The sequence below is a fragment of the Carassius gibelio genome, chromosome B7 (genome assembly GCF_023724105.1).
Source record: "Carassius gibelio isolate Cgi1373 ecotype wild population from Czech Republic chromosome B7, carGib1.2-hapl.c, whole genome shotgun sequence".
Classification (NCBI taxonomy): domain Eukaryota; kingdom Metazoa; phylum Chordata; class Actinopteri; order Cypriniformes; family Cyprinidae; genus Carassius; species Carassius gibelio.
The window spans coordinates 140,889-162,052 of record NC_068402.1 but is presented as its reverse complement, the minus strand read 5'-3'; the positions used below and the strand labels follow the sequence as shown (position 1 = coordinate 162,052).

Below are 21,164 nucleotides of genomic sequence, written 5' to 3'. Positions count from 1 at the left end.
GAAGTATGACCATATTAGCCCGGTCCTGTCCACACTGCACTGGCTCCCTATCAAACATCGTATAGATTTTAAAATATTGCTTATTACTTATAAAGCCCTGAATGGTTTAGCACCTCAGTATTTGAATGAGCTCCTTTTACATTATACTCCTCTACGTCCGCTACGTTCTCAAAACTCAGGCAATTTGATAATACCAAGAATATCAAAATCAACTGCGGGCGGCAGATCCTTTTCCTATTTGGCGCCTAAACTCTGGAATAACCTACCTAACATTGTTCGGGAGGCAGACACACTCTTGCAGTTTAAATCTAGATTAAAGACCCATCTCTTTAACCTGGCATACACATAACATACTTATATGCTTTTAATATCCAAATCCGTTAAAGGATTTTTAGGCTGCATTAATTAGGTAAACTGGAACCGGAACACTTCACATAACACCGTACTTTCTACATCATTAGAAGAATGGCATCTACGCTAATATTTGTCTGTTTCTCTCTTGTTCCGAGGTCACCGTGGCCACCAGATCCAGTCTGTGTCCAGATCAGAGGGTCACTGCAGTCACCCGGATCCAGTACGTATCCAGACCAGATGGTGGATCAGCACCTAGAAAGGACCTCTACTGCCCTGAAAGACAGCGGAGACCAGGACAACTAGAGCCCCAGATACAGATCCCCTGTAAAGACCTTGTCTCAGAGGAGCACCAGGACAAGACCACAGGAAACAGATGATTCTTCTGCACAATCTGACTTTGCTGCAGCCTGGAATTGAACTACTGGTTTCGTCTGGTCAGAGGAGAACTGACCCCCAACTGAGCCTGGTTTCTCCCAAGGTTTTTTTCTCCATTCTGTCACCGATGGAGTTTCGGTTCCTTGCCGCTGTCGCCTCTGGCTTGCTTAGTTGGGGTCACTTCATCTACAGCGATATCATTGACTTGATTGCAAATTAAAACAGACACTATTTCAACTGAACAGAGATGACATAACTGAATTCAATGATGAACTGCCTTTAACTATCATTTTGCATTATTGAGACACTGTTTTCCAAATGAATGTTGTTCAGTGCTTTGGCGCAATGTATTTTGTTTAAAGCACTATATAAATAAAGGTGATTGATTGATTGATTGACCATCACAATAATCCACAAGTAATCCACATGACTCCAGTCCATCAATTAACGTCACGTGAATCAAAAATCAGTGTGTCTGTAATAAAAGAATCCATCATTAACTTTGAACTATTTGTTTTTGCCTAAAATATAAAAAAAAAATTCAAAAATAAACAAATTGGCCTCGGGCCTCCGAGGTGGCCTCTTCCTGGGCAGAGAAAAATTATGGGGGCAAAGTGAACGCAGACACCCGCTGGTCCCTGATTTCCTGGGCTTTGTGGATGTGGCACTGTTTCCTCCTCAAACAATTCAGCTGTGATAAGAGCTTCTGCTTGTTCTACAGTGTCTGCTTTCACTTTGCCCCCATAATTTTTCTCTGCCCAGGAAGAGGCCACCTCGAAGGCCCGAGGCCAATTTGTTTATTTTTTAATTTTTAAATTTTTCAGAGCCTTTTCTTTGAATATATCAAGCACTTAAATGTGCATTTTTTGAATTTAAGCACTCTTTCATCTTCCCTTACACACTCTAATAAGTTTAATTTTTTTGTTTTAGTGTACACTTTTTTGTGTTACTATCTTTTTGAAAAATTCAAAAATAAACAAATTGGCCTCGGCCTTCGAGGTGGCCTCTTCCTGGGCAGAGAAAAATTATGGGGGCAAAGTGAACGCAGTGAACCCTCCCCGGGCATGGCAGCATAAATAAACAGAGGGGAGGAGCCTAGGCCCTAAATGCCTAGGAGCCTAAATGGTGTTTAGAAATAAAATTTAAAAATTAAATTGACAATTTGTAAATTTTTCAGAGCCTTTTCTTTGAATATATCAAGCACTTAAAAGTGCATTTTTTTTAATTTAAGCACTCTTTCATCTTCCCTTACACTCTTATAAGTTTAATTTTTTTGATTTAGTGTACACTTTTTTGTCCATTTCTGCATCTAAACGCCTAACAACCTAAAACATGCTCTATTATAGTCCTACTATTGTTAGCAATTTCTTTATTGTCCAATTTGTGTACACTAAAACAAAAAAATTAAACTTAGAGCCTAGGCTCCTCCCCTCTGTTTATTTTTGAATTTTTAAATTTTTTCTGATGTCTTTTAAGAGATTTAAGACCTAAACAATGTGTTCTCTTTCATTTTTTTACTGTATTGACTTGTTCGATGTCACGACCTAGTGGTTAAAGAGTTTGACTCCTAACCGTAAGGTTGTCGGTTCGATTCATCGTGGAAATCCCGCACCGAACCCTCCCCGGGCACCGCAGCATAAATAAACAGAGGGGAGGAGCCTAGGCCCTAAATGCCTGGGAGCCTAAATGGTGTTTAGAAATAAAATTAGAGATTTCTACTTACCTAACTCAGCCCGTGCCTCTCTCTCTGGGCCTCGCTGGTCTCCCTTTACGGAAAACCAAGGCTTGTGTACTTCTATATAGTTTAAAATCTCGACAACTTTCTGTGTCTTCTTCAGGCATGACTTGTGTAAATTAAATGTTTTCTTCTCTGAGCTCAATTTAATTTTTTAATTTTCTTTCTAAACACCATGTATGTAAGTGAAAAAGAAATAAATGGGTCTGTTAAGATAGTAACACAAAAAAGTGTGCACTAAAACAAAAAAAATAAACTTATAAGAGTGTAAGGGAAGATGAAAGAGTGCTTAAATTCAAAAAATGCACTTTTAAGTGCTTGATATATTCAAAAATAAACAAATTGGCCTCGGGCCTTCGAGGTGGCCTCTTCCTGGGCAGAGAAAAATTATGGGGGCAAAGTGAACGCAGACACTGTAGAACAAGCAGAAGCTCTTATCACAGCTGAATTGTCTGAGGAGGAAACAGTGCCACATCCAAAAAGCCCAGGAAATCAGGGACCAGCGGGCCCTCACACATATGCGCAAGTGGCAGCCTCCAGACCCCCAACTGCTACAGTAGCTCCCCCTACTAAAAAATTTAATTGAGCTCAGAGAAGAAAACATTTATTTTATTTTTATTTTTTTTTATATTTTTAAATTCAAAAATAAACAAATTGGCCTCGGGCCTTCGAAGTGGCCTCTTCCTGGGCAGAGAAAAATTATGGGGGCAAAGTGAACGCAGACACTGTAGAACAAGCAGAAGCTCTTATCACAGTTTAAAATCTCATATTTTAGGCAAAAACAAATAGTTCAAAGTTAATGATGGATTATTTTATTACAAACACACAGCTTTTTGCTTCACATGACGTTAATTGATGGACTGGAGTCATGTGGATTACTTGTGGATTATTGTGATGCTCATGTGGATTAATATGTGTTGTAAAATAAAACAAAGGGGTGCTAAAAACACAAATAAGTGTGTGAAAGTGAAAAAGAAATAAATGGGTCTGTGAAGATAGTAACACAAAAAAGTGTACACTAAACAAAAAAATTAAACTTATTAGAGTGTGTAAGTGTACAGTGTGTGCGTTCACTTTGCCCCCATAATTTTTCTCTGCCCAGGAAGAGGCCACCTCGAAGGCCCGAGGCCAATTTGTTTATTTTTGAATTTTGAATTTTTTTGTTTTAGTGTACACTTTTTTGTGTTACTATCTTCACAGACCCATTTATTTCTTTTTCACTTTCACACACTTATTTGTGTTTTTAGCACCCCTTTGTTTTATTTTACAACACATATTAATCCACATGACCATCACAATAATCCACAAGTAATCCACATGACTCCAGTCCATAAAAGAATCCATCATTAATTTAAACTATTTGTTTTTGCCTAAATTATGAGATTTTAAACTGTGATAAGAGCTTCTGCTTGTTCTACAGTGTCTGCGTTCACTTTGCCCCCATAATTTTTCTCTGCCCAGGAAGAGGCCACCTCGAAGGCCCGAGGCCAATTTGTTTATTTTTGAATTTAAAAATATAAAAAAAAATTAAAAATTCAAAAATAAACAAATTGACCTCGGGCCTTCGAGGTGGCCTCTTCCTGGGCAGAGAAAAATTATGGGGGCAAAGTGAACGCAGACACTGTAGAACAAGCAGAAGCTCCCCGGGCACCGCAGCATAAATAAACAGAGGGGAGGAGCCTAGGCCCTAAATGCCTAGGAGCCTAAATGGTGTTTAGAAATAAAATTAGAGATTTCTACTTACCTAACTCAGCATGTGCCTCTCTCTCTGGGCCTCGCTGGTCTCCCTTTACGGAAAACCATACTGGATGTCTCCATCTGAAAAAAATAAAAAAAGATACATATGGGTTAAGAGTCATGTAAATAGACTCTTAAACTTATAAGAGTGTAAGGGAAGATGAAAGAGTGCTTAAATTCAAAAAATGCACTTTTAAGTGCTTGAAGAAGACACAGAAAGCTGTCGAGATTTTAAACTATATACAAGTACCCAAGCCTTTTATCGTGACGTTTTGACAACCTTCTGTGTCTTCTTCAGTCATGACTTGTGTAAAATACATATTTTCTTCACTGAGCTCAATTTAATTTTTTTAATTTTCTTTCTAAACACCATGTATGTAAGTGAAAAAGAAATAAATGGGTCTGTGAAGATAGTAACACAAAAAAGTGTACACTAAAACAAAAAAAAATTAACTTCTAAGAGTGTAAGAAAAGATGAAAGAGTGCTTAAATTCAAAAAATGCACTTTTAAGTGCTTGATATATTCAAAGAAAAGGCTCTGAAAAATTTAAAAATTCAAAAATAAACAGAGGGGAGGAGCCTAGGCCCTGCTTGTATATAGGAGCCTAAATGGTGTTTAGAAATAAAATTTTTGGGTCTGTGAAGATAGTATCACAAAAAAAGTGTACACTAAAACAAAAAAAACACATCCAAAAGACAGACACAATAAACAATAAACTTATTGCAAGTCTTCTCTTTTTTAGAGTTTAGATGTCATTTTCATGTTAAACTGTAATCATAATGTGGCAAAATTGTAAAAACTGATACATCTGTATGATCAAAATGGAAAACATCAAATCAATGAGATTTAAAATGTTATAATAGTTAATTTATTAATGTTTTGCCATGAATTCATAAAAACTGTACTAGATGAATGAGCCCATTAGTGGTCTTCCGCTGCCATCTAGTGGTTATAAATTGCATTTACTCAAACAACACTGTGTTTTTAAACATAACTGTTAAAGTGTTGTTGTTATTTTTTTTTGCCCTATCTCTCTTAAATTTTGCATGCTTGTTTAGAATGAAATTATGCATTACTTTACACAGTTTTGATAATTTGTGGGATTTCTATTTGTATTAATAGGCCTTTGTGCCTCTGGGGTGGTCTCGGCCAACCAGAATGTATGGATGACATTTAAACACATCCAAAAGACAGACACACACACACACACTGAAAATAAATGATTAAACTAGTTTTTAAGAGTTTAGATGTCATTCAGGTTTCACTGTAATCACAATGTGGCAAAATTGTAAAAAAATGATGTGTATGTATGAACAAAATGGAAAACATTGATTCAATGAGATGTAAAATGTTATAACACTTCTGCAAACAGAGGCTCAGAAACCCCAGGCTGTGATAAGAGCTTCTGCTTGTTCTACAGTGTCTGCGTTCACTTTGCCCCCATAATTTTTCTCTGCCCGGGAAGAGGCCACCTCGAAGGCCCGAGGCCAATTTGTTTATTTTTGAATTTAAAAATATAAAAAAAATTAAAAATTCAAAAATAAACAAATTGGCCTCGGGCCTTCGAGGTGGCCTCTTCCTGGGCAGAGAAAAATTATGGGGGCAAAGTGAACGCAGACACTGTAGAACAAGCAGAAGCTCCCCGGGCACCGCAGCATAAATAAACAGAGGGGAGGAGCCTAGGCCCTAAATGCCTAGGAGCCTAAATGGTGTTTAGAAATAAAATTAGAGATTTCTACTTACCTAACTCAGCATGTGCCTCTCTCTCTGGGCCTCGCTGGTCTCCCTTTACGGAAAACCATACTGGATGTCTCCATCTGAAAAAAATAAAAAAAGATACATATGGGTTAAGAGTCATGTAAATAGACTCTTAAACTTATAAGAGTGTAAGGGAAGATGAAAGAGTGCTTAAATTCAAAAAATGCACTTTTAAGTGCTTGAAGAAGACACAGAAAGCTGTCGAGATTTTAAACTATATACAAGTACCCAAGCCTTTTATCGTGACGTTTTGACAACCTTCTGTGTCTTCTTCAGTCATGACTTGTGTAAAATACATATTTTCTTCACTGAGCTCAATTTAATTTTTTTAATTTTCTTTCTAAACACTATGTATGTAAGTGAAAAAGAAATAAATGGGTCTGTGAAGATGGTAACACAAAAAAGTGTACACTAAAACAAAAAAAAATTAACTTCTAAGAGTGTAAGAAAAGATGAAAGAGTGCTTAAATTCAAAAAATGCACTTTTAAGTGCTTGATATATTCAAAGAAAAGGCTCTGAAAAATGTAAAAATTCAAAAATAAACAGAGGGGAGGAGCCTAGGCCCTGCTTGTATATAGGAGCCTAAATGGTGTTTAGAAATAAAATTTTTGGGTCTGTGAAGATAGTATCACAAAAAAAGTGTACACTAAAACAAAAAAAAACACATCCAAAAGACAGACACAATAAACAATAAACTTATTGCAAGTCTTCTCTTTTTTAGAGTTTAGATGTCATTTTCAGGTTAAACTGTAATCATAATGTGGCAAAATTGTAAAAACTGATACATCTGTATGATCAAAATGGAAAACATCAAATCAATGAGATTTAAAATGTTATAACAGTTAATTTATTAATGTTTTGCCATGAATTCATAAAAACTGTACTAGATGAATGAGCCCATTAGTGGTCTTCCGCTGCCATCTAGTGGTTATAAATTGCATTTACTCAAACAACACTGTGTTTTTAAACATAACTGTTAAAGTGTTGTTGTTATTTTTTTTTGCCCTATCTCTCTTAAATTTTGCATGCTTGTTTAGAATGAAATTATGCATTACTTTACACAGTTTTGATAATTTGTGGGATTTCTATTTGTATTAATAGGCCTTTGTGCCTCTGGGGTGGTCTCGGCCAACCAGGATGTATGGATGACATTTAAACACATCCAAAAGACAGACACACACACACACTGAAAATAAATGATTAAACTAGTTTTTAAGAGTTTAGATGTCATTCAGGTTTCACTGTAATCACAATGTGGCAAAATGTAAAAAAATGATGTGTATGTATGAACAAAATGGAAAACATTGATTCAATGAGATGTAAAATGTTATAAAACTTCTGCAAACAGAGGCTCAGAAACCCCAGGCTGGCGAAAAGAGGTCAACAAACCATCAGCTGACTTTCACTCATATTTATTAAGAATTATTATTTGTGTTTAAATGTTCTCTATATTAGACACATACATAGAGGTCCAAACATCCCCCACATTGCTGACAAGGGGACACACTGAGGGCAAGATAGTAACACAAAAAATCTCTGAAAATTTTAAAAATTACAAAATAAACAGAGGGAAGGAGCTTTTAATTCTAAAAAATTAAATTGAGCTCAGAGAAGAAAACATTTATTTTACACAAGTCATGCCTGAAGAAGACACAGAAAGCTGTCGAAACGTCGCGATAAAAGGCTTGTGTACTTGTATATAGTTTAAAATCTCATATTTTAGGCAAAAACAAATAGTTTAAAGTTAATGATGGATTCTTTTATTACAAACACACAGCTTTTTGCTTCACATGACGTTAATTGATGGACTGGAGTCATGTGGATTACTTGTGGATTATTGTGATGGTCATGTGGATTAATATGTGTTGTAAAATAAAACAAAGGGGTGCTAAAAACACAAATAAGTGTGTGAAAGTGAAAAATAAATAAATGGGTCTGTGAAGATAGTAACACAAAAAAAGTGTACACTAAAACAAAAAAATTTAACTTATAAGAGTGTAAGGGAAGATGAAAGAGTGCTTAAATTCAAAAAATGCACTTTTAAGTGCTTGATATATTCAAAGAAAAGGCTCTGAAAAATGTAAAAATTCAAAAATAAACAAATTGGCCTCGGCCTTCGAGGTGGCCTCTTCCTGGCCAGAGAAAAATTATGGGGGCAAAGTGAACGCAGTGAACCCTCCCCGGGCATGGCAGCATAAATAAACAGAGGGGAGGAGCCTAGGCCCTAAATGCCTAGGAGCCTAAATGGTGTTTAGAAATAAAATTTAAAAATTAAATTGACAATTTGTAAATTTTTCAGAGCCTTTTCTTTGAATATATCAAGCACTTAAAAGTGCATTTTTTTTTAATTTAAGCACTCTTTCATCTTCCCTTACACTCTTATAAGTTTAATTTTTTTGTTTTAGTGTACACTTTTTTGTCCATTTCTGCATCTAAACGCCTAACAACCTAAAACATGCTCTATTATAGTCCTACTATTGTTAGCAATTTCTTTATCGTCCAATTTGTGTACACTAAAACAAAAAAAATAAACTTAGAGCCTAGGCTCCTCCCCTCTGTTTATTTTTGAATTTTTAATTTTTTTTCTGATGGCTTTAAGAGATTTAAGACCTAAACAATGTGTTCTCTTTCATTTTTTTACTGTATTGACTTGTTCGATGTCGCGACCTAGTGGTTAGAGAGTTTGACTCCTAACCGTAAGGTTGTCGGTTCGATTCAGCGTGGAAATCCCGCACCGAACCCTCCCCGGGCACCGCATCATAAATAAACAGAGGGGAGGAGCCTAGGCCCTGCTTGTATATAGGAGCCTAAATGGTGTTTAGAAATAAAATTTTTGGGTCTGTGAAGATAGTATCACAAAAAAAGTGTACACTAAAACAAAAAAAGTAAACTTATAAGAGTGTAAGGGAAGATGAAAGAGTGCTAAAATTAAAAAAATGCACTTTAAGGATGCTTGATATATTCAAAGAAAAGGCTCTGAAAATTTTAAAAATTACAAAATAAACAGAAGGGAGGAGCTTTTAATTCTAAAAAATTAAATTGAGCTCAGAGAAGAAAACATTTATTTTACACAAGTCATGCCTGAAGAAGACACAGAAAGCTGTCGAAACGTCGCGATAAAAGGCTTGTGTACTTGTATATAGTTTAAAATCTCATATTTTAGGCAAAAACAAATAGTTTAAAGTTAATGATGGATTCTTTTATTACAAACACACAGCTTTTTGCTTCACATGACGTTAATTGATGGACTGGAGTCATGTGGATTACTTGTGGATTATTGTGATGGCCATGTGGATTAATATGTGTTGTAAAATAAAACAAAGGGGTGCTAAAAACACAAATAAGTGTGTGAAAGTAAAAAAAAAAAATGGGTCTGTGAAGATAGTAACACAAAAAAGTGTACACTAAAACAAAAAAATTAAACTTATTAGAGTGTGTAAGTGTACAGTGTCTGCGTTCACTTTGCCCCCATAATTTTTCTCTGCCCAGGAAGAGGCCACCTCGAAGGCCCGAGGCCAATTTGTTTATTTTTGAATTTTTAATATTTTTAATTTTTTTGTTTTAGTGTACACTTTTTTGTGTTACTATCTTCACAGACCCATTTATTTTTTTTTACTTTCACACACTTATTTGTGTTTTTAGCACCCCTTTGTTTTATTTTACTAAACATATTAATCCACATGACCATCACAATAATCCACAAGTAATCCACATGACTCCAGTCCATCAATTAACGTCACGTGAAGCAAAAATCTGTGTGTTTGTAATAAAAGAATCCATCATTAACTTTGAACTATTTGTTTTTGCCTAAAATATAAAAAAAATTCAAAATTCAAAAATAAACAAATTGGCCTCGGGCCTTCGAGGTGGCCTCTTCCTGGGCAGAGAAAAATTATGGGGGCAAAGTGAACGCAGACACCCGCTGGTCCCTGATTTCCTGGGCTTTGTGGATGTGCCAATGTTTCCTCCTCAAACAATTCAGCTGTGATAAGAGCTTCTGCTTGTTCTACAGTGTCTGCGTTCACTTTGCCCCCATAATTTTTTTCTGCCCAGGAAGAGGCCACCTCGAAGGCCCGAGGCCAATTTGTTTATTTTTGAATTTTTAAATTTTTCAGAGCCTTTTCTTTGAATATATCAAGCACTTAAATGTGCATTTTTTGAATTTAAGCACTCTTTCATCTTCCCTTACACACTCTAATAAGTTTAATTTTTTTGTTTTAGTGTACACTTTTTTGTGTTACTATCTCCACAGACCCATTTTTTTTTTTTTACTTTCACACACTTATTTGTGTTTTTAGGACCCCTTTGTTTTATTTTACAACACATATTAATCCACATGACCATCACAATAATCCACAAGTAATCCACATGACTCCAGTCCATCAATTAACGTCATTTAAATTCTAAAACTTGTGTAATTAAAGGAATATTCCACAAAAGTTGCTGAAAAACGGACTCATTTGGAGAAAATTTGCATTACAGCAATGGATTTTCTGGACTGAATGGGTGCCGTCAGAATGAGAGTTCAAACAGCTTTTTGCTTCACATGACGTTAATTGATGGACTGGAGTCATGTGGATTACTTGTTGATTATTGTGATGGTCATGTGGATTAATATGTGTTGTAAAATAAAACAAAGGGGTGCTAAAAACACAAATAAGTGTGTGAAAGTGAAAAAGAAATAAATGGGTCTGTGAAGATAGTAACACAAAAAAGTGTACACTAAAACACTAAAATTAAAAAATTAAATTGAGTTCAGTGTAGAAAATATGTATTTTACACAAGTCATGCCTGAAGAAGACACAGAAGGTTGTCGAAACGTCGCGATAAAAGGCTTGTGTACTTGTATATAGTTTAAAATCTCGACAGCTTTCTGTGTCTTCTTCAGGCATGACTTGTGTAAAATAAATGTTTTCTTCTCTGAGCTCAATTAAATTTTTTAATTTTCTTTCTAAACACCATGTATGTAAGTGAAAAAGAAATAAATGGGTCTGTGAAGATAGTAACACAAAAAAGTGTGCACTAAAACAAAAAAATTCAACTTATAAGAGTGTAAGGGAAGATGAAAGAGTGCTTAAATTCAAAAAATGCACTTTTAAGTGCTTGATATATTCAAAAATAAACAAATTGGCCTCGGGCCTTCGAGGTGGTCTCTTCCTGGGCAGAGAAAAATTATGGGGGCAAAGTGAACGCAGACACCCGCTGGTCCCTGATTTCCTGGGCTTTGTGGATGTGGCACTGTTTCCTCCTCAAACAATTCAGCTGTGATAAGAGCTTCTGCTTGTTCTACAGTGTCTGCTTTCACTTTGCCCCCATAATTTTTCTCTGCCCAGGAAGAGGCCACCTCGAAGGCCCGAGGCCAATTTGTTTATTTTTGAATTTTTAAATTTTTCAGAGCCTTTTCTTTGAATATATCAAGCACTTAAATGTGCATTTTTTGAATTTAAGCACTCTTTCATCTTCCCTTACACACTCTAATAAGTTTAATTTTTTTGTTTTAGTGTACACTTTTTTGTGTTACTATCCTCACAGACCCATTTTTTTTTTTTTACTTTCACACACTTATTTGTGTTTTTAGGACCCCTTTGTTTTATTTTACAACACATATTAATCCACATGACCATCACAATAATCCACAAGTAATCCACATGACTCCAGTCCATCAATTAACGTCATGTGAAGCAAAAAGCTGTGTGTTTGTAATAAAAGAATCCATCATTAACTTTGAACTATTTGTTTTTGCCTAAAATATAAAAAAAATTAAAAATTCAAAAATAAACAAATTGGCCAATTTCCTAATTAAGAAGGAAATGTGGGGTGGTGGGGGGACAACTCCAAAAAAATACAGTTAATTTAATTGTGCTTTTTAATCTTGGAAAAGCCGCATCCTAGCAAGCCTGCCATTGTTATTAAGTTAATTTAGTGAACCCTCCCCGGGCATGGCAGCATAAATAAACAGAGGGGAGGAGCCTAGGCCCTAAATGCCTAGGAGCCTAAATGGTGTTTAGAAATAAAATTTAAAAATAAAATTTACAAATTGTCAATTTAATTTTTAAATTTTATTTCTAAACACCATTTAGGCTTTCTTTGAATATATCAAGCACTTAAAAGTGAATTTTTTTTAATTTAAGCACTCTTTCATCTTCCCTTACACTCTTATAAGTTAAATTTTTTTGTTTTAGTGTACACTTTTTTGTCCATTTCTGCATCTAAACGCCTAACAACCTAAAACATGCTCTATTATAGTCCTACTATTGTTAGCAATTTCTTTATCGTCCAATTTGTGTACACTAAAACAAAAAAAAATAAACTTAGAGCCTAGGCTCCTCCCCTCTGTTTATTTTTGAATTTTTAATTTTTTTTCTGATGGCTTTAAGAGATTTAAGACCTAAACAATGTGTTCTCTTTCATTTTTTTACTGTATTGACTTGTTCGATGTCGCGACCTAGTGGTTAGAGAGTTTGACTCCTAACCGTAAGGTTGTCGGTTCGATTCATCGTGGAAATCCCGCACCGAACCCTCCCCGGGCACCGCAGCATAAATAAACAGAGGGGAGGAGCCTAGGCCCTGCTTGTATATAGGAGCCTAAATGGTGTTTAGAAATAAAATTTTTGGGTCTGTGAAGATAGTATCACAAAAAAGTGTACACTAAAACAAAAAAAGTAAACTTATAAGAGTGTAAGGGAAGATGAAAGAGTGCTAAAATTCAAAAAATGCACTTTAAGGATGCTTGATATATTCAAAGAAAAGGCTCTGAAAATTTTAAAAATTACAAAATAAACAGAAGGGAGGAGCTTTTAATTCTAAAAAATTAAATTGAGCTCAGAGAAGAAAACATTTATTTTACACAAGTCATGCCTGAAGAAGACACAGAAAGCTGTCGAAACGTCGCGATAAAAGGCTTGTGTACTTGTATATAGTTTAAAATCTCATATTTTAGGCAAAAACAAATAGTTTAAAGTTAATGATGGATTCTTTTATTACAAACACACAGCTTTTTGCTTCACATGATGTTAATTGATGGACTGGAGTCATGTGGATTACTTGTGGATTATTGTGATGGTCATGTGGATTAATATGTGTTGTAAAATAAAACAAAGGGGTGCTAAAAACACAAATAAGTGTGTGAAAGTGAAAAAGAAATAAATGGGTCTGTGAAGATAGTAACACAAAAAAGTGTACACTAAAACAAAAAAATTAAACTTATAAGAGTGTAAGGGAAGATGAAAGAGTGCTTAAATTCAAAAAATGCACTTTTAAGTGCTTGATATATTCAAAGAAAAGGCTCTGAAAAATTTAAAAATTCAAAAATAAACAAATTGGCCTCGGCCTTCGAGGTGGCCTCTTCCTGGGCAGAGAAAAATTATGGGGGCAAAGTGAACGCAGTGAACCCTCCCCGGGCATGGCATAAACAGAGGGGGGGAGCCTAGGCCCTAAATGCCTAGGAGCCTAAATGGTGTTTAGAAATAAAATTTAAAAATTAAATTGACAATTTGTAAATTTTTCAGAGCCTTTTCTTTGAATATATCAAGCACTTAAAAGTGCATTTTTTTTTATTTAAGCACCTTTTCATCTTCCCTTACACTCTTATAAGTTTAATTTTTTTGTTTTAGTGTACACTTTTATGTCCATTTCTGCATCTAAACGCCTAACAACCTAAAACATGCTCTATTATAGTCCTACTATTGTTAGCAATTTCTTTATCGTCCAATTTGTGTACACTAAAACAAAAAAATTAAACTTAGAGCCTAGGCTCCTCCCCTCTGTTTATTTTTGAATTTTTTAATTTTTTTCTGATGGCTTTAAGAGATTTAAGACCTAAACAATGTGTTCTCTTTCATTTTTTTACTGTATTGACTTGTTTGATGTCGCGACCTAGTGGTTAGAGAGTTTGACTCCTAACCGTATGGTTGTCGGTTCGATTCATCGTGGAAATCCCGCACCGAACCCTCCCCGGGCACCGCAGCATAAATAAACAGAGGGGAGGAGCCTAGGCCCTAAATGCCTAGGAGCCTAAATGGTGTTTAGAAATAAAATTAGAGATTTCTACTTACCTAACTCAGCCCGTGCCTCTCTCTGGGCCTCGCTGGTCTCCCTTTACGGAAAACCATACTGGATGTCTCCATCTGAAAAAAATCTAAAAAGATACATATGGGTTAAGAGTCATCTAAATAGACTCTTAAACTTATAAGAGTGTAAGGGAAGATGAAAGAGTGCTTAAATTAAAAAAATGCACTTTTAAGTGCTTGAAGAAGACACAGAAAGCTGTCGAGATTTTAAACTATATACAAGTACACAAGCCTTTTATCGTGACGTTTCGACAACCTTCTGTGTCTTCTTCAGGCATGACTTGTGTAAAATACATATTTTCTTCACTGAGCTCAATTTAATTTTTTTAATTTTCTTTCTAAACACCATGTATGTAAGTGAAAAAGAAATAAATGGGTCTGTGAAATGAAAGAGTGCTTAAATTCAAAAAATGCACTTTTAAGTGCTTGATATATTCAAAGAAAAGGCTCTGAAAAATTTAAAAATTCAAAAATAAACAGAGGGGAGGAGCCTAGGCCCTGCTTGTATATAGGAGCCTAAATGGTGTTTAGAAATAAAATTTTAAAATTAAATTGAGCTCAGTGAAGAAAATATGTATTTTACACAAGTCATGCCTGAAGAAGACACAGAAGGTTGTCGAAACGTCGCGATAAAAGGCTTGTGTACTTGTATATAGTTTAAAATCTTCACAGACCCAAAAATTAAAAAAAAATTAAATTGAGCTCAGGGAAGAAAACATCTCCATCTGAAAAAAATAAAAAAAGATACAACTCAGATACACACACACACACAAAGACACACATATATATGCACAAACATTTTGTTGCAGATATAGGTATTTGAAATAAGTGATAGGTGACAATAAACTTATTGCAAGTCTTCTCTTTTTTAGAGTTTAGATGTCATTTTCAGGTTAAACTGTAATCATAATGTGGCAAAATTGTAAAAACTGATACATCTGTATGATCAAAATGGAAAACATCAAATCAATGAGATTTAAAATGTTATAACAGTTAATTTATTAATGTTTTGCCATGAATTCATAAAAACTGTACTAGATGAATGAGCCCATTAGTGGTCTTCCGCTGCCATCTAGTGGTTATAAATTGCATTTACTCAAACAACACTGTGTTTTTAAACATAACTGTTAAAGTGTTGTTGTTATTTTTTTTTTGCCCTATCTCTCTTAAATTTTGCATGCTTGTTTAGAATGAAATTATGCATTACTTTACACAGTTTTGATAATTTGTGGGATTTCTATTTGTATTAATAGGCCTTTGTGCCTCTGGGGTGGTCTCGGCCAACCAGAATGTATGGATGACATTTAAACACATCCAAAAGACAGACACACACACACACTGAAAATAAATGATTAAACTTGTTTTTAAGAGTTTAGATGTCATTCAGGTTTCACTGTAATCACAATGTGGCAAAATTGTAAAAAAATGATGTGTATGTACGAACAAAATGGAAAACATTGAATCAATGAGATGTAAAATGTTATAACACTTCTGCAAACAGATATGATAGAATAGATAAAATAAATATGCTTTAAAACAGCTAGTTTCATCATATGCATGCTCCTGGGAGCATTTTAGGCAGAATTGGTCACTTTTGCATGAAAAGTTACATTGCCACTAGAAATATGCTATTCTCACTCAGAAACGCTGTTCTGAGCTAGATATGCTTTAAAACAGCTAGTTTCATCATATGCATGCTCCTGGGAGCATTTTAGGCAGAATTGGTCACTTTTGCATGAAAAGTTACATTGCCACTAGAAATATGCTATTCCCACTCAGAAACGCTGTTCTGAGCTAGATATGCTTTAAAACAGCTAGTTTCATCATATGCATGCTCCTGGGAGCATTTTAGGCAGAATTGGTCACTTTTGCATGAAAAGTTACATTGCCACTAGAAATATGCTATTCTCACTCAGAAACGCTTTTCTGAGCTAGATATGCTTTAAAACAGCTAGTTTCATCATATGCATGCTCCTGGGAGCATTTTAGGCAGAATTGGTCACTTTTGCATGGAAAGTTACATTGCCACTAGAAATATGCTATTCTCACTCAGAAACGCTGTTCTGAGCTAGATATGCTTTAAAACAGCTAGTTTCATCATTTGCATGCTCCTGGGAGCATTTTAGGCAGAATTGGTCACTTTTGCATGAAAAGTTACATTGCCACTAGAAATATGCTATTCTCTCTCAGAAACGCTGTTCTGTGCTAGATATGCTTTAAAACAGCTAGTTTCATCATATGCATGCTCCTGGGAGCATTTTAGGCAGAATTGGTCACTTTTGCATGAAAAGTTACATTGCCACTAGAAATATGCTATTCTCTCTCAGAAACGCTGTTCTGAGCTAGATACGCTTTAAAACAGCTAGTTTCATCATATGCATGCTCCTGGGAGCATTTTAGGCAGAATTGGTCACTTTTGCATGAAAAGTTACATTGCCACTAGAAATATGCTATTCTCACTCAGAAACGCTGTTCTGAGCTAGATACGCTTTAAAACAGCTAGTTTCATCATATGCATGCTCCTGGGAGCATTTTAGGCAGAATTGGTCACTTTTGCATGAAAAGTTACATTGCCACTAGAAATATGCTATTCTCACTCAGAAACGCTGTTCTGAGCTAGATATGCTTTAAAACAGCTAGTTTCATCATATGCATGCTCCTGGGAGCATTTTAGGCAGAATTGGTCACTTTTGCATGAAAAGTTACATTGCCACGAGAAATATGCTATTCTCACTCAGAAACGCTGTTCTGAGCTAGATATGCTTTAAAACAGCTAGTTTCATCATATGCATGCTCTTGGGAGCATTTTAGGCAGAATTGGTCACTTTTGCATGAAAAGTTACATTGCCACTAGAAATATGCTATTCTCACTCAGAAACGCTGTTCTGAGCTAGATATGCTTTAAAACAGCAAGTTTCATCATTTGCATGCTCCTGGGAGCATTTTAGGCAGAATTGGTCACTTTTGCATGAAAAGTTACATTGCCACTAGAAATATGCTATTCTCACTCAGAAACGCTGTTCTGTGCTAGATATTCTTTAAAACAGCTAGTTTCATCATATGCATGCTCCTGGGAGCATTTTAGGCAGAATTGGTCACTTTTGCATGAAAAGTTACATTGCCACTAGAAATATGCTATTCTCTCTCAGAAACGCTGTTCTGAGCTAGATATGCTTTAAAACAGCTAGTTTCATCATATGCATGCTCCTGGGAGCATTTTAGGTAGAATTGGTCACTTTTGCATGAAAAGTTACATTGCCACTAGAAATATGCTATTCTCACTCAGAAACGCTGTTCTGTGCTAGATATGCTTTAAAACAGCTAGTTTCATCATATGCATGCTCCTGGGAAGATGAAAGAGTGCTTAAATTAAAAAAATGCACATTTAAGTGCTTGATATATTCAAAGAAAAGGCTCTGAAAAATTTAAAAATTCAAAAATAAACAAATTGGCCTCGGGCCTTCGAGGTGGCCTCTTCCTGGGCAGAGAAAAATTATGGGGGCAAAGTGAACGCAGACACCCGCTGGTCCCTGATTTCCTGGGCTTTGTGGATGTGCCAATGTTTCCTCCTCAAACAATTCAGCTGTGATAAGAGCTTCTGCTTGTTCTACAGTGTCTGCGTTCACTTTGCCCCCATAATTTTTCTCTGCCCAGGAAGAGGCCACCTCGAAGGCCCGAGGCCAATTTGTTTATTTTTGAATTTAAAAATATAAAAAAAATTAAAAAATAAAATAAATGTTTTCTTCTCTGAGCTCAATTAAATTTTTTAGTAGGGGGAGCTACTGTAGCAGTTGGGGGTCTGGAGGCTGCCACTTGCGCATATGTGTGAGGGCCCGCTGGTCCCTGATTTCCTGGGCTTTGTGGATGTGGCACTGTTTCCTCCTCAAACAATTCAGCTGTGATAAGAGCTTCTGCTAGTCCGTTTTTCAGCAACTTTTGTGGAATATTCCTTTAATTACACAAGTTTTAGAATTTAAATGACGTTAATTGATGGACTGGAGTCATGTGGATTACTTGTGGATTATTGTGATGGTCATGTGGATTAATATGTGTTGTAAAATAAAACAAAGGGGTGCTAAAAACACAAATAAGTGTGTGAAAGTAAAAAAAAAATGGGTCTGTGAAGATAGTAACACAAAAAAGTGTACACTAAAACAAAAAAAATAAACTTATTAGAGTGTGTAAGGGAAGATGAAAGAGTGCTTAAATTCAAAAAATGCACATTTAAGTGCTTGATATATTCAAAGAAAAGGCTCTGAAAAATTTAAAAATTCAAAAATAAACAAATTGGCCTCGGGCCTTCGAGGTGGCCTCTTCCTGGGCAGAGAAAAATTATGGGGGCAAAGTGAACGCAGACACTGTAGAACAAGCAGAAGCTCTTATCACAGCTGAATTGTTTGAGGAGGAAACATTGCCACATCCACAAAGCCCAGGAAATCAGGGACCAGCGGGTGTCTGCGTTCACTTTGCCCACATAATTTTTCTCTGCCCAGGAAGAGGCCACCTCGAAGGCCCGAGGCCAATTTGTTTATTTTTGAATTTTGATTTTTTTTTATATTTTAGGCAAAAACAAATAGTTCAAAGTTAATGATGGATTCTTTTATTACAAACACACAGATTTTTGGTTCACGTGACGTTAATTGATGGACTGGAGTCATGTGGATTACTTGTGGATTATTGTGATGGTCATGTGGATTAATATGTTTAGTAAAATAAAACAAAGGGGTGCTAAAAACACAAATAAGTGTGTGAAAGTAAAAAAAAATAAATGGGTCTGTGAAGATAGTAACACAAAAAAGTGTACACTAAAACAAAAAAATTAAAATATTCAAAATTCAAAAATAAACAAATTGGCCTCGGGCCTTCGAGGTGGCCTCTTCCTGGGCAGAGAAAAATTATGGGGGCAAAGTGAACGCAGACACTGTACACTTACACACTATAATAAGTTTAATTTTTTTGTTTTAGTGTACACTTTTTTGTGTTACTATCTTCACAGACCCATTTTTTTTTACTTTCACACACTTATTTGTGTTTTTAGCACCCCTTTGTTTTATTTTACAACACATATTAATCCACATGAGCATCACAATAATCCACAAGTAATCCACATGACTCCAGTCCATCAATTAACGTCATGTGAAGCAAAAAGCTGTGTGTTTGTAATAAAATAATCCATCATTAACTTTGAACTATTTGTTTTTGCCTAAAATATGAGATTTTAAACTGTGATAAGAGCTTCTGCTTGTTCTACAGTGTCTGCGTTCACTTTGCCCCCATAATTTTTCTCTGCCCAGGAAGAGGCCACTTCGAAGGCCCGAGGCCAATTTGTTTATTTTTGAATTTAAAAATATAAAAAAAATAAAAAAATAAAATAAATGTTTTCTTCTCTGAGCTCAATTAAATTTTTTAGTAGGGGGAGCTACTGTAGCAGTTGGGGGTCTGGAGGCTGCCACTTGCGCATATGTGTGAGGGCCCGCTGGTCCCTGATTTCCTGGGCTTTGTGGATGTGGCACTGTTTCCTCCTCAAACAATTCAGCTGTGATAAGAGCTTCTGCTTGTTCTACAGTGTCTGCGTTCACTTTGCCCCCATAATTTTTCTCTTCCCAGGAAGAGGCCACCTCGAAGGCCCGAGGCCAATTTGTTTATTTTTGAATTTTTATTTTTTTTTATATTTTAGGCAAAAACAAATAGTTCAAAGTTAATGATGGATTCTTTTATTACAATCACACAGCTTTTTGCTTCACATGACGTTAATTGATGGACTGGAGTCATGTGGATTACTTGTGGATTATTGTGATGGTCATGTGGATTAATATGTGTTGTAAAATAAAACAAAGGGGTGCTAAAAACACAAATAAGTGTGTGAAAGTAAAATAAAATGGGTCTGTGAAGATAGTAACACAAAAAAGTGTACACTAAAACCAAAAAATTAAACTTATTAGAGTGTGTAAGGGAAGATGAAAGAGTGCTTAAATTAAAAAAATGCACATTTAAGTGCTTGATATATTCAAAGAAAAGGCTCTGAAAATTTTAAAAATTCAAAAATAAACAAATTGGCCTCGGGCCTTCGAGGTGGCCTCTTCCTGGGCAGAGAAAAATTATGGGGGCAAAGTGAACGCAGACACTGTACACTTACACACTCTAATAAGTTTAATTTTTTTGTTTAGTGTACACTTTTTTGTGTTACTATCTTCACAGACCCATTTTTTTTTTACTTTCACACACTTATTTGTGTTTTTAGCACCCCTTTGTTTTATTTTACAACACATATTAATCCACATGAGCATCACAATAATCCACAAGTAATCCACATGACTCCAGTCCATCAATTAACGTCATGTGAAGCAAAAAGCTGTAAGTTTGTAATAAAATAATCCATCATTAACTTTGAACTATTTGTTTTTGCCAAAAATATGAGATTTTAAACTGTGATAAGAGCTTCTGCTTGTTCTACAGTGTCTGCGTTCACTTTGCCCCCATCATTTTTCTCTGCCCAGGAAGAGGCCACTTCGAAGGCCCGAGGCCAATTTGTTTATTTTTTTATTTAAAAATATAAAAAAAAAAAAAAAAAAAAAAAAAATGTTTTCTTCTCTGAGCTCAATTTAATTTTTTAGTAGGGGGAGCTACTGTAGCAGTTGGGGCTCTGGAGGCTGCCACTTGCGCATATGTGTGAGGGCCCGCTGGTCCCTGATTTCCTGGGCTTTGTGGATGTGGCACTGTTTCCTCCTCAAACAATTCAGCTGTGATAAGAGCTTCTGCTTGTTCTACAGTGTCTGCGTTCACTTTGCCCCCATAATTTTTCTCTGCCCAGGAAGAGGCCACCTCGAAGGCCCGAGGCCAATTTGTTTATTTTTGAATATATCAAGCACTTAAAAGTGCATTTTTTGAATTTAAGCACTCTTTCATCTTCCCTTACACTCTTATAAGTTTATTTTTTTTGTTTTAGTGCACACTTTTTTGTGTTACTATCTTAACAGACCCATTTATTTCTTTTTCACTTACATACATGGTGTTTAGAAAGAAAATTAAAAAATTAAATTGAGCTCAGAGAAGAAAACATTTAATTTACACAAGTCATGCCTGAAGAAGACACAGAAAGTTGTCGAGATTTTAAACTATATAGAAGTACACAAG

General features: G+C 35.5%; 4 long non-coding RNA genes across 6 annotated transcripts in view; 1 reads left to right on the top strand and 3 right to left on the bottom strand.

Annotated features, from left to right (window-relative positions):
- The window catches only part of LOC127962293 (uncharacterized), an 86,694-nt gene extending 69,639 nt beyond the window's left edge, over positions 1-17,055 (top strand). Inside the window, exon 3 of the long non-coding RNA XR_008154549.1 lies at positions 16,048-17,055. This is a non-coding gene — a long non-coding RNA (uncharacterized LOC127962293). The remainder of the gene's footprint in view (positions 1-16,047) is intronic.
- Positions 1-21,164, bottom strand: part of LOC127962288 (uncharacterized) — a 153,310-nt gene that overhangs the window by 68,609 nt on the left and 63,537 nt on the right. The gene's annotated exons all lie outside the window — the stretch shown is intronic.
- Positions 4,111-14,401, bottom strand: LOC127962292 (uncharacterized). Its single transcript, XR_008154548.1, has 3 exons — positions 14,287-14,401; positions 5,946-6,218; positions 4,111-4,282 (listed from the first exon to the last, which is right to left on the bottom strand). It is a non-coding gene; the product is annotated as an uncharacterized LOC127962292 (long non-coding RNA).
- On the bottom strand, positions 19,394-21,162 carry LOC127962303 (uncharacterized). The gene is made up of 2 exons (XR_008154559.1): positions 20,853-21,162; positions 19,394-19,648 (listed from the first exon to the last, which is right to left on the bottom strand). It is a non-coding gene; the product is annotated as an uncharacterized LOC127962303 (long non-coding RNA).